The 13,936-nt window shown below is 37.3% G+C and overlaps 1 non-coding gene and 1 pseudogene across 1 annotated transcript; both read right to left on the bottom strand.

The window, feature by feature from the left end:
- LOC129536116 (poly(A) polymerase alpha-like) overlaps positions 1 to 13,936 on the bottom strand; it is a 45,960-nt pseudogene that overhangs the window by 16,450 nt on the left and 15,574 nt on the right.
- LOC148777682 (U6 spliceosomal RNA) lies at positions 8,381 to 8,487 on the bottom strand. Its single transcript, XR_016037750.1, has one exon. It is a non-coding gene; the product is annotated as a U6 spliceosomal RNA (small nuclear RNA).

Genomic DNA, 13,936 nt, shown 5'->3' with positions numbered 1-13,936 from the left:
AACCCGGAGGGGTGGAATGGAGTGGCAGGTGGGAGGGAGTTTCGAAAGGGAGGGGACATATATGTACTTATGGCTGATTCATGTTGATGTATGGCAGAAACTAATACAATATTGTAAAACAATTATCCTCCAATTAAAAATAAGTTTAAAAAACGTAGTCCATGAATGCACAGCATTAGCATCATCTAAGAACTTGTTAGAAATGCAGACTCTTGGGCCCCACCCGAAACTACTGAGTCAGAATCTGCCATTTTACAAGAGTATCCAGGTGATTTGTATGAACGTTAAAATTTGAGAAGAACTGGCCGGAAACACTTTATACCTACCCTTAGCTGAAGTCTTTTTTATAAATACAGGTTATCATCATAGCAGTTTTTAATAGCTCACTCATTATTTGGTTTTATCATGTCCTTAACAAATGTTTATGGAATGCCTATCAAATTCTCGGTGCTACCTAGGCTAAGATTTGGGGATCCCAGAATAGAATCTGTAACACAGAACTCAGAGCATAGTTCACATACAGAAACAAAACACAATACAAAAACAAAAGTCTGTAATTTTGTCCCCAAGTTTGTTCAAAGATATGCCCTCTAATTAATGCTTTATTTTTCTCCTCATGTCTTTTACTTTTCTCCCACAATCCATGGACTTTGTGAGAAAAAAAACACAAACTTGAAATGTTACCCTCTTTCCATTTCTTCTCCACTTCATAACTGTCATCGCGTTGCCAGTATAAGCTTCTTGAAGTAGTAATCTCAAGCCCAAATAGAAAAAAAAAGCAAACACATAAAAATGTTCAAAAATGTCAGGATTTAAGGGTATTTGCTGTTCCATTCTCTCATATTATTTTTTAGGTCTGCATCTCATCTTCAATTAGCAGTCTTCCCTTACTATTACACAGTGTGTTCTGGAAATTTACTTGTTTCAGGTTTTTTTTTTTTGGAGAGAGGAGTGGGGAAAGAAATGATTATACTTATTTACTGAGCCCAACTGAAACTGTTTAATTTTTGGAGATAGCAGAAAATACTTTTAAAAAGTATCATCTAACAGCACAAGTGAGGGGCCCAAAGATATCATTACAACAAGAACGGAGTGTGTTTATGTGAACTTAGAAGAACTGATTCTGGTGACTTTATGAAAATACTTAGGAGCATCGCGTATAGGAGCCTCATCTTTTGTGGAAAACAGCTGCTGCGTCTGTTTCCAGGGATGCTGCAGTCCTTTGAAGTCAGAACATCTGACTGATTTGGATTTAGGTCTCTTGATCAAAAATATCAGATGACACAAAAAGCCTGATTATCTTATCTTACGGGAATTTAAGTCTTTTCTCTTATTTTTGAGATGGTTTTCTAGAGCAAATTTCAAAGAAGTTTTTGGATATGTTCTTACGTCACACTCTGCCATTATGCTCTTCATAGAAACTTAAACTAATATAGTTACTAACAGCAGAGTAAATGAAATGTCCATCTTTTTGGCTTCTGTTCAGCAGGTCTTGCTGCCTTTGACTTCACTGTACTGGTATCTGTCACTGTGCTGATCCAGCAGGTTACTTCAGTCTGGGGAAGGGTGAGGCACATTTGCATTGCTTACTCAGCATGTTATTTCTCTTTGGAGCAAATTGCAGTGGCTTCTGGTCAATTTTTGAATTGATTTTAGGATGACTTTTAATGATTCGTAAAGCAGCATTTAATCTTATACACTTGGTCTTGCCTCATGAAATCACATGAAAGTGTCTAAGGCTGTGTCGGTTGTCTCCAAAAAAAAAAAAACACACAAAACAATTCTTTGGAGAAGATTCTGTGTCCATCTCTGCCCACAACCAAAGTTTCACATGCCATCAATTGACTTTTCCAAAATGGAATTTCAGTGATTTCATCCTGTCAAAGTAAATGTTTCAAAAAAGTGAAACGATTACTTGTACAAATAGAAAGTGAACATATGTCAAAGAAATCTATGCTGGGTGAAAGTCTATAAATTAGATTGTGACTTTAGAGTCTGGGTTATAATTAATGGTAAATAGTTGCTGTTTATGCTAAGTTGTGTCTGACTCTTTGTGACCACATGGACTGTAGCCTGCCAGGCTCCTCTGTTCATGGGATTCTCCAGGCAAGTGTGAGTGGCTTGCCATTTCCTTCTCCAAGGGAGCTTCCTGGGTCCCTTGGATTGAACCCGTGTCTCCAGGTCTGTTGCATTGACAGGCTGATTCTTTACCGCTTAGCCACCAGGGAAGCCCCAAATAGTAAGTCAAGCAAAAGGACATTCTTGTAGAAAATTAAATAAATTTTGGACAGACCTATTAGAGAATGCCACAGTATAACATTGGAAAGATAAACTGTCATCCTTTGCTTTGTTTTCAAGTTTTTGATATTTTTTCTTAACATTACAATCCCCTCCCCAAGATAAGAATTAACTCCAAAGATTATTTTAATCACAAAGAAGTTCTTGTAACATTGTGCTTGGTTCTGTTCATTTACATTGATGCAGCCAGGAATGTGCACACATGAACCTCTCTGGAGTATGGTTGACAAATCTAGAGCCCTGCAGTGGTGAACAGCTATTAATCCAGAAAATCAACTTCTGTAGGTCACCTTCTGCATCTCCAGCTACACATATATTAGACTTTCAATAGTGTTCCCCAGGTTCTTTATGCTCTGTTCAGTTTTGTTTTTCAATCTTTTATTCTCTATCTTCTTCAGATTGTATAACTTCTGTTGTCTGTCTTAAGTTTCCTGATTCTGTTGTTTGCTTTAGAAACCAATGAAGGGCATAAAAATGCAGCACAAAGCACAGAACGTTATTTTGCTGAGATATAGAATTTTGGTTACCTGGACTGGTAACAGAGAATATGAGGAATCTCTTTTTACTACCTCTTGTTAAGAGCAGACTAATTACTCTGAGAACAGTTTTTCATTTCAAGAGAGAAAACCTAATTCTAGTCTTTCATGAAAGCCTTCTATTTTGAAATTAATGCATCAAACTAAGCATACTCTGATGATTTTCCTTTTACATATTTCATTTCTTTTCAGACTCATTGTTTGCACATATTTAAAACCAAAGCAAATGGGGTTTATGCTCTAACTTTCTATGACTTTCTAAATTCATTCAAGTTTTCTTTCATAATTCCTTTTCATGTTCTGAAACAAGACACTTTAAGACAAAGCCACTCTGTTTCTTTGAGTGGGGGAGACTCACACATACCCCATTTTCTTACCTTCACATTTGTACCTAATTGTTCTAGTATACCTTCAACAATACAGTGTTTAACCTAAGTAACTCACTTCTGTTAATCAGAAAAGCACTGGAGGTAGTTCATTGTGAACTGTTTGTAATACACAAGCCTTTTAGCAGTCCATAAAACTTATGAGCACACATATGTTTTAAAACTACACACATCTTTTTATACCTTCTTAAAGTAGGAAAAATGAATGTACGTGTTACCAGCTCAGAAGTATAGCTGTTTACAATGTGCAAGAAAAAGAAACAAAAACACATATATTAAAACTATGTTTACTTAGATATTATGTCAGGTATCCAAGAGCATTCCAGTTGTTAACTCAATTTAGTATTAGTTTTCTGTCTTAAAAGTAAAAAAAAAAAGACCTTGGAAAACAAGTTTCAGCTGACACACTACAGGACATAATTACTGTTGATGTAAAATATTCATCAGAATTATAATTAATTAGTTGAAGTGTGTATTTGTGTGTGCTAAGATGCTTCAGTTGTGTCTGACTCTTTGTGACCCTATGGACTGTAACCTGCCAGGCTTCTCTGTCCATGAGATTCTCCAGGCAAGAATACTGGAGTGGGTTGCCATGCCGTCCTCCAGGGGATTTTCCTGACCCAGGGATTGAAACCACATCTCCTGCATTGACAGGCAGGTTCTTTACAACTAGCACCACCTGGGAAGCCTAGTTGAAATATAATCTTCCTCAATTAAAAATTATGTAATAGCAATATTATCTGAACTTATAAAAAATAAAAAAATCGAAGAACCACAGATGCTTTTATTATCCTTCACTTTGATAAAACTAGGGAAAAAACAAGCAGCTCTTTAAAAAATTTTTTATTTAGTAATATTTGTTTTTGGCTGTGTTGGGTCATTGTTGCTGCATGGGCTTTTCTCTAGTTGTGCGGAGCTGGGACCACTCTTCAGCAGCGGTGTGCAGGCTTCTCAATCCAGTGGCTTTTCTTGTTGCATAGTACGGGCTCTAGGGCACTTGTGCTTCAGCAGTTGCAGCTGGAGGGCTCAGAAGTTGTGGCTCCCGGGCTCTGGAGCACAAACTCAATAGTTGTGGCACACAGGCTTAGTTGCTCCACAGCATGTGGGATTTTCCTGAATCAGGGATCAAACCCATGTCCCCTGCAGTGGCAGGCAGATTCTTTACCACTGTACCACCAGGGAAGTCCCACCAGAAGCTCTTTTTAAGAAAAATTATAAAATTCATTGTGATTTGTGCAAAATTCACTTTCATTGTGTGAACTTGGATTATTATATAAAAATGCTTCTGAGCTAGCAGTTTCTGTGAAAGCTTCTATTTTTTGCTTTTTTAAAGGCTAGCACATTCAGAGCATTATCAAAATTCTAGAAATTCTAAATTTATGTAATCCCTTGTAGTTCTGTACAACCAACTAAAACAGAGCTTCTTTAATTTGAGGTTTTAAAATTTAATGTATTATTACCCTCCAGAGGCAGGAAAATATTTCATAGTAAATCTGTGAAAGGAATTCTTTTCTCATTTATCAACACAGAGACACACAGAAGGGTTGTAGCTTCAATTCCACAACTACAGACACAGGTCTAAAGTACACAAAAATGAAAAACTCATCTGTCTAGATCTCAGAGAGATCCTTTTCAATAAGCATAAAGCGTTTTCCTAATTGGGTTAGGCTCACACATAGACATGGAGAAGGCAATGGCACCCCACTGCGGTACTTTTGCCTGGAAAATCCCTTGGATGGAAGAGCCTGGTAGGCTGCAGTCCATGGAGTCGCTAAGAGTTGGACACGACTGAGCAACTTCACTCTCACCTTTCACTTTCATGCACTGGAGAAGGAAATGGCAACCCACTCCAGTGTTCTTGCCTGGGATGGGGGAGCCTGGTGGGCTGCCGGCTATGGGGTCGCACAGAATCGGACATGGCTGAAGCGACAGCAGCAGCAGCACACATAGACAAAGCAACAAACCAAAAAGTCAAACAGACCACAGATTATCTGTCATCTCTCATCTGACCAAAACTGGGTCCCCATTATATTGACAGAGCCATACCATAAAATCAGATTTTCAATCACCCTTTGTACCATTGGTGAATAACACTCAGCAGGTAAAGAACCTGCGTGCAATGCAGGAAACACTGGAGATGTGGATTTGATCCCAGATTTGGGAAGATCCCCTGGAGGAGGAAATGGCAGCCTACTCCAGTATGCTTGCCCGGAGAATCCCATGGACAGAGGAGCCTGGCAGGCTACAGTCCATGGGCTCACAGAGTCAGACATGACTGAGCCACTAAGCACATGTGCAGAGCAGACTCAGGTATATGCAAGGTAATCTCTAGACTGAGATTGGTATGGACTGGATGATGGCAGAAGACATGGCCCCAACCAAAAATTGGACAGAATACAGACTCACAACCAAAAGTGAAAATAAAAACACAAAATCAGAAGGATAAAAAACAGTCAATGACAGAAAATTTGTATACTCTTCCACCACCTTCACCAATTTCCCCCACTCCCTGCTTCTCATAATTGTCATTCTACTCTGTTTCAATGAGCTTAATTCTTTTCTTTTAAGCTGGGCACTGAAGAATTGATGCTTTTGAACTGTGGTGTTGGAGAAGGCTACTGAGAGTCCCTTGGACTGCAAGGAGATCCAACCAGTCCATCCTAAAGGAAATCAGTCCTGAATATTCACTGGAAGGACTGATGCTGAAGCTGAAACTCCAATACTTTGGCCACTTAATGCGAAGAACTGACTCATTGGAAAAGCCCCTGATGCTGGGAAAGATTGAAGGCTGGAGGAGAAAGGGATGATATAGGATGAGATGGCTGGATGGCATCACCGAGTCAATGGACATGAGTTTGAGGAAGCTCCGGTAGTTGGTGATGGACAGGGAGGCCTGGCGTGCTGCAGTCATGGGGTCGCAAAGAGTTGGACATGACCGAGAGACTGAACTGAACTGAACAGAACAGTATCTTTCTCTGACTAACTTCACATAGCATAATGCTCTAATATCCATCCATGCTATCAAAAATGGCAGCATGGCCCTGTTCTTATGGTTGAATAGTATTCTATTGTATATATAACTGTGAGTTATAGTATCTCAGTCATGTCCAACTCTTTGTGACACTATGGACTGTAGGCCATCAGGCTCCTCTGTCCGTGGAATTCTCCTGGGAAGACTACTGGAGTGGGTTGCCATTTCCTTCTCCAATTGTATATATGTATACATACACCACAACTTCTTTATCCATTAATATATAAATGGACAACTATTTTTCCATGTCTTGGCTATTTAAATAATGCTTCAGTGTGCTTGAGTGTGCAGGTATATTTTTGAGATAGTAATTTCATTACCTTTGAATATATACCCAGAGGTGGGATTGCTGGATTATAAGGTAATTCTGTTTTTAACCTTTTGAGGAAACTCCAGAATGTTTTCCATAGTGGCTACACCAATTTACATTCTCACCAGTAGTATAGAAGGGTTCCCGTTACTCTACATCTTTGCCAGCATTTGTTATCTCTTGACTTTTTGATAATAGACATCTTAACAGATAAGAAGTGACATCTCATGGTTTTGATTTGCATTTCCCTGATGAATACTGATTTTGAACATTTTCTGCATGTACCTAAGGCATGAGTTTTTTTTTTTTAATATTTATTTAGGTCATTTGCCCATCTTTTAATTAGATAATTTGTATTTTTGCTATTGAGTTGTATTATTTCCTTATTTATTTTGAATATTAACCCCTTATCTTGACTAGATGGACTTTTGTTGGCAAAGTAATGTCTCTGCTTTTTAATATACTATCTAGGTTGGTCATAACGTCTTTTAATTTCATGGCTGCAATCAGCATCCGCAGTGATTTTGGAGCCCCCAAAAATAAAGTCTGACACTGTTTCCAAGTTGACACACTGGAAAAGAGTCTGATGCTAGGAAGGATTGGGGGCGGGAGGAGAAGGGAACGACAGAGAATGAGATGGCTGGATGGCATCACCGAGTCGATGGACATGAGTTTGCATGAACTCCGGGAGCTGGTGATGGACAGGGAGGCCTGGCGTGCTGTGATTCATGGGGTCGCAAAGAGTCGGACACGACTGAGAGACTGAACTGAACCCCTTGTCTGATATACGATTTGCCTATATTTTCCCCCGTTCCACAGGTTGCTTTCTGTTTTGCTGTTTCTTTTGCTGTGCAAAATTTTTTAGTTTGATGTAGTCCCATCAACTTATTCTTGCTTTTATTTCTTGTGCTTTAGTGTTATATCCAGAAAATCATTGCCAAGACTAATGCCAAGGAACTTTTTCTATACGAAGATATCCCTAAGTACTGCAAGTTTAAACAATTGCTGTGAATAAAAGAACATGAATATGGGTCTTACTCAGATAAGGATATCCACCAGAAAATGGAAGTAACATGCGTAAAATCATTTTTTAGCAGAAGAAATTTTACTTACTGAACAGAAGAAAGTAAAGGTAGGGAGAAAGTGTAAAAATGGAGTGAACAGAAAATATAAGATGGTGAGAAATACCTCATTTTATTAAAAGTATAGCAGTATATTGTCTATAAGACACAGAAGATTTTTAAAAGTGAAAATATTTGCTAGTAAAAAATATTTGCTAGACAAAAAAATATTTGCTAGATAAATATGAACTAAAGTGACTTGCCTGGTGGTCCAGTAGTTAAGAATCTGCTTTGCAATGCAGGAGATGCAGGTTCCATCCCTGGTTGGGGAACTGAGATCCCACATGCCTCAGAGCAACTGAGCCTAAGAGAGAATCTGTGCACTGCAGTGAAGATCTTGCATGCTGCAACCAAGACCCGATGCAGCCAAATGAGTAAATAAATAGATAAATATTTTAAAAATTGAGCTAAAATAAATTCCTTCAGGAAATAGATTTATTTTTTTTTATTTTTTATTTTTTTTTAAATTTTTTAAAAATTTATTTATTTTAATTGGAGGCTAATTACTTACATTATTGTATTGGTTGTGCCATACATTGACATGAATCTGCCCTGGGTGTACATGTGTTCCCCATCTTGAATCCCACTCCCACCTCCCTCCCCACCCCATCCCTCTGGTTCATCCCAGTGCACCGGCCCCGAGCATCCTGTATCATGCATCGAAAATCGCTTTACAATGTTGTGATGGTTTCTGCCATAAAAACATGAAATGCTTCCCCAGTTTGCATGTCATCCTTGAGCAGGGGCCATGCTAATCTCCTTTGTATCATTCCTGTTTAAGTGTATGAGCTGCCACAGTGAGCAACGAGCCTCAGTTTCTTCATCTATAAAATGGGAATAATGATTATAATAATCATTATTCCCATTTTATAGGAAATAGATTTAATATCAGAGAAATAAAATTCAAGACGAAGGTCATGAAGGATTAAGGGAGATGTTATAAATGGCAAAAGGAAAAACAGATTAAAAAGATATTATGTTCATACACACATACACATATATCTAATAGTATAGATTTAAAATATACAAAGCAATGAATGATACATTTATAAGATGAGACAGAAGGTTAAGTAATCATATCTGGAGATGTTAATTTCCTTCTTCTCAGAAGCTAAGTCAAAGAGACAAAGTTAAATGTTGAGGATTAGAGTAGGGGAATTAATTTGCTTAAACTCATGTATAAAATGTATTATTGGATATAAAGTTTTATAGATGCTACATATATTATTTATATATTGTAAACACACATATCTACATAGATTTATTCAATAAGTAGGAAGTATATATTCTTGTAAAGAATCCAAGGAATATATACCAAACTGTGACTGATAAAATTCTAATAATTTCCAAAGAACAAGATCATACTGACTGTATCAGTCCCCCAACAATAATAAACGAATACTTTTAAATGTCCATATAGCTGGAAGTCAACATTACTGTAAAACCCTTATAGTAAATACAAAATATTAAGAAAATGGAGAGATAATTAGAATTGATGACTAATGAAAATTTATATGGTGAAGTATGTATAATACAGTTGAAACAGTCCTTTAAGTGAAGTTTCATTTTAAAAAAGTGAGCCAAACTCTCAACTCAAGAAGTTTGAAAAATACTAATAGAGAAGACCTTTTTGAGAAGGAATAAAATTAAAAACATAAAGACAGAACTCAATGAAATAGATGACAAAAACCAGAGATGAACAAAACTCACAATTATTCTCTGAGAAGATTAATAAGGTAAAAGAGAGGTGCAAAGAAAGTAAAAAATAAAAATAAAGACATGACTATAGATATGAGATTAAAAATATGAGCAACTATATGCTAATAAATTTGATAACTTAGGCTAAAAACATGACATCAATGAAGCAAGAAGAAAGAAAAATTAAATAACAGCTGTAGTAAATGGAAATAGAAATCATGTATCTTTGCTCTCCAAATGTTCTGGCCCAGACAGTTTCGCAGATAAGTTTATTAAAGTTTTAAGGATCTGTTGATTTCTAGCTTATTGTTTGCTAATAGGAAACAATTTAGAGCTACTGAATGTATTTTATACAACTCCTTAATTTCAAAATTGCATATTGTAGTAATGTATATCTACTATATAGATACACAAGTACCCATAAAAATCCTAAATAACATATTGACTAGCTGAATCCAGCAATGTGTTAAAACTATATTATTATTATTTTATCCCCACATGTATAAAACAAAGAAGACAATTCTTTTTATTATCTGAATAGATGCAGAAAAAGCATTTGACTAAATTCAGTGTTGATTTATAATTTTAAAAAAACCTTATAAAATCAGGAAGGGAAGGGATTTCTCTATTTTGATAAATAAAATATTCTGAAAACTTCTAGAAAAATTTTTACACCCTGGGGAAAATTCAGCTACATGTTCATTAAAGTTAAGAATAAGATAGGATAACCACTATCACTGCAGATGTTTAATGTGATTTTGAACTCATGTTCAATGCTATAAGACAAGAAAAATATATGAGATATAAGGTTTAAGGGGAAACTGTTATTATTTGAAAATAATTGATCATCATAGAAAATCTGATAAGACCAACCAAAAAAAGCTATTAGAAATATGCTAGAAAGAGTCAAGCAAATGTGCTAGATAAAAGGTCTAACAAAAATCAGTAGTATTACTCCAATCAGCAATAATCAACTAAGAACACAATAAAATATAACATACACATCACAGTAAAGACTATGCTACATCTACTAATCGAGATATCAAGGATGCATAAGAACTTAACACAGGTAACTTTGTAATCCTATTAAAGGACATAAAAGCTTACAGTAAACAGAACTATATTCCATATTTTGGAGTTTGAGTTAACTCCAGGAGATAATGAAGGACAGGGAAGCCTAGCGTACTGTAGTCCGTGGGGTCGCAAAGAGTAGGACACAACTTAGTGACTGGACAACAACAATATTCCATATTGATAGTTGACAGGATTTATCTAAGTAAAGATGTTAATTGTCCCTCAGTTAATCTACAGACAATAAATGAATTCCAACTGGAATTTTGAAGAGCTGGCCAAACACATTCTAATATGTTTAAAGTTGATAAAAAACTACATTAATTCTTATCCTACAGGGTATTGTAGGATAATAACTACATAGTTATTAGAAATAGTTTGGCCTGACTCATGAATAAGCAAATTGAGTAATAGAGTAAAGGACTAATTGCTAATTGACTAATGGACTCAAAAATAGACTTATTTAAATACAGGAACCCAATAAACAATAAATGCAGCATCACAAATTAACGGGATATGTGAACTGAGTTGAGTTCAGTTACTCAGTCGTGTCTGACTCTTTGTGACCCCATGGACTGCAGCATGCCAGGCTTCCCTGTCCATCACCAACTCCAGAGCATGTCAAACTCATGTCCATCGAGTCAGTGATGCCATCCAACCATCTCATCTTCTGTTGTCCCCTTCTCCTCCTGCCTTCAATCTTTCCCAGTATCAGGGTCTTTTCCAATGAGTCAGTTATTTGCATCAGATGGCCAAAGTATTGGAGTTTCAGCTTCAGCATCAGTCCTTCCAAAGAATATTCAGAACTGATTTCCTTTAGGGTTGACTGGTTTGATCTCCTTGCAGACCAAGGGACTGTCAAGAGTCTTCTCCAACACCATAGTTCAAAAGCATTAATTCTTTGGTGCTCAGCTTTCTTTATAGTCCAACTCTCACATCCATACATGACCACTAGAAAAACCATAGCTTTGACTAGACAGACCTTTGTTGGCAAAGTAATGTCTCTGATTTTATGCTGTCTAGGTTTGTCATAGCTTTTCTTCCAAGGAGCAAGTGTTTTTAATTTCATGGCTGCAGTCACCATCTGCAGTGATTTTGGAGCCCAAGAAAATAAAGTATCTTACTGTTTCCATTGTTTCCCCATCTATTTGCCATGAAGTGATGGGACCAGATGCCATGATCTTAGTTTTTTGAATGTTGAGTTTTAAGCCAGTTTTTCACTCTCTTCTTTCACGTTCATCAAGAGACTCTTTAGTAGTCTTCACTTTCAGCCATAAGGGTGGTGTCATCTGTGTGTCTGAGGTTATTGATATTTCTCCCAGCAATCTTGATTCCAGCTTGTGCTTCATCCAGTCCAGCATTTCTCCTGATGAACTTTGCATATAAGTTAAATAAGCAGGGTGACAGTATATAGACTTGACATAATTTTTTTTCCTGTTTGGAACCAGTCTGTTGTTCCATGTCCAGTTCTAACTGCTACTTCCTGACCTGCATACAGATTTCTCAAGAGGCAGGTCGGATGGTCTGGTATTCCCATCTCTTGAAGAATTTTCCATATTTGTTGTGATCCACATAGTCAGAGGCTTTGGCGTAATAAATAAAGCAGAAGTAGATGTTTCTCTGGAATTCTCTTGCTTTTTCTATGATCTAATAGATGTTGGCAATTTAATCTCTAGTTCCTCTGCCTTTTTTAAATCCAGCTTAAACATCTGGAAGTTCACAGTTCATGTACTGTTGAAGCCTGGCTTGGAGAATTTTGAGCATTCCTTTGCTAGCATGTGAGATGAGTGCAATTGTGCAGTAGTTTGAGTATTCTTTGGCATTACCCTTCTTTGGGATTGGAATGAAAACTGACCTTTTCCAGTTCTGTGGCCACTGCTGAGTTTTCCAAATTTTCTAACATATTGAGTGCAGCACTTTCACAGCATCATCTTTTAGGATATGAAATAGCTCAACTGGAATTCCATCACCTCCACTAGCTTTGTTTGTAGTCATGCTTCCTAAGGCCCGCTTGACTTCACATTCCAGGATGTCTGGCTCTAGGTGAGTGATGACACCATCGTGGTGATCTGGGTCATGAAGATCTGTTTTGTATAGTTCTGTGTATTCTTGCCACCTCTTCTTAATATCTTCTGCTTCTGTTAGGTCCATACCATTTCTGTCCTTTATTGTGCCCATCTTTGCTTGAAATGTTCCCTTGGTATCTCTAATTTTCTTGAAGATATCTCTAGTCTTTCCCGTTCTACTGTTTTCCTCTATTTCGTTATATTGATCACTGATATGTTAACTATTTGGTACAAAATGCTGTAAAAAACTCACTAAAATGGGGGAAAATATCACTATATCCTTCTCTTATACTGCTTATAAAAGTGTATTCCAAATGAATTCAAGTAAAAAAATTTAATGAAGTTGACTATATCAAAATTATGGATTTTTGTTTCATAAAGGAAACTGCAGAAAATACTAATAGGAAAAAATGAAAAAAAATATTTTGACATCTTAAACTGACAAAAGTATAATATACAAATATAGAAAGAACTGAGAATCAGTAAAAATAAAACAGAAAATATGTGAACGCATATGAACAGGCAATTTGTGGACTGTGGGCTTCCCTGGTTCAGTGGTAAAGAATGCACCTGCCAGTGCTGGAGACAGGGTTCGATCACTGGGTCGGGAAGATCCCCTGGAGAAGGAAATGGCAACTCACTCCGGTATTCTTGCCTGAAAAATCCCACGGACGGAGGAGCCTGGTGGGCTACAATCCATGGGGTGGCGAAAGAGTAGGATATGACTTAGCGACTAAACAACAACAACAAACAGAGCCTAAATAGTAGCAAATTTATGAACTCATATCTTATCTAAGATACACAGATTAAAACAGTGATGAAATATCACTTTTCATATGTCAGAAAATAAAAAGTTTAAAAGGCAAGTAAATTCTGATTCTTGGCAAGGATCTGAAGATATAGGAACTCTTTTGTATTGCTTATGGGGGTGTTAATAGTTATGGTCATTATGGACAGTAGTCTAATAGTGTTTGGAGAAATATACCAGTTACCTATGATCTATTGTCCCCACTCTTAAGTGCTTATCACTTGAGAATACACTCAAACTTACAAGGGAAAACACTGAAGAAAGGTTTCTGCTCTGTTGTTTTTGATAGCTGATAGAGAAGGCAATGGCACCCCACTCCAGTACTCTTGCCTGGAAAATCCCATGGATGGAGGAGCCTGGTGGGCTGCAGTTCATGGGGTTGTGGAGGATCGACGGCTGAGCAACTTCACTTTCACTTTTCACTTTCATGCATTGGATAAGGAAATGGCAACCCACTCCAGTACTCTTGCCTGGAGAATCCCAGGGACGGGGGAGCCTGGTGGGCTGCTGTCTACAGGGTCGCACAGAGTCGGACACAACTGAAGCGACTTAGCAGCAGCAGCTAGAGGTAAACAGCTGTGGTAGATTGAATGCTCGGTCCTTAAGCTTCA

The sequence above is a fragment of the Moschus berezovskii genome, chromosome 6, assembly GCF_049115385.1.
Source record: "Moschus berezovskii isolate FMDL1 chromosome 6, NW_MosBer_1.0, whole genome shotgun sequence".
NCBI classification, from domain to species: Eukaryota; Metazoa; Chordata; class Mammalia; order Artiodactyla; family Moschidae; genus Moschus; species Moschus berezovskii.
Note: the sequence above shows the minus strand (reverse complement) of the source record. Positions and strands in the feature narration are given on the sequence as shown.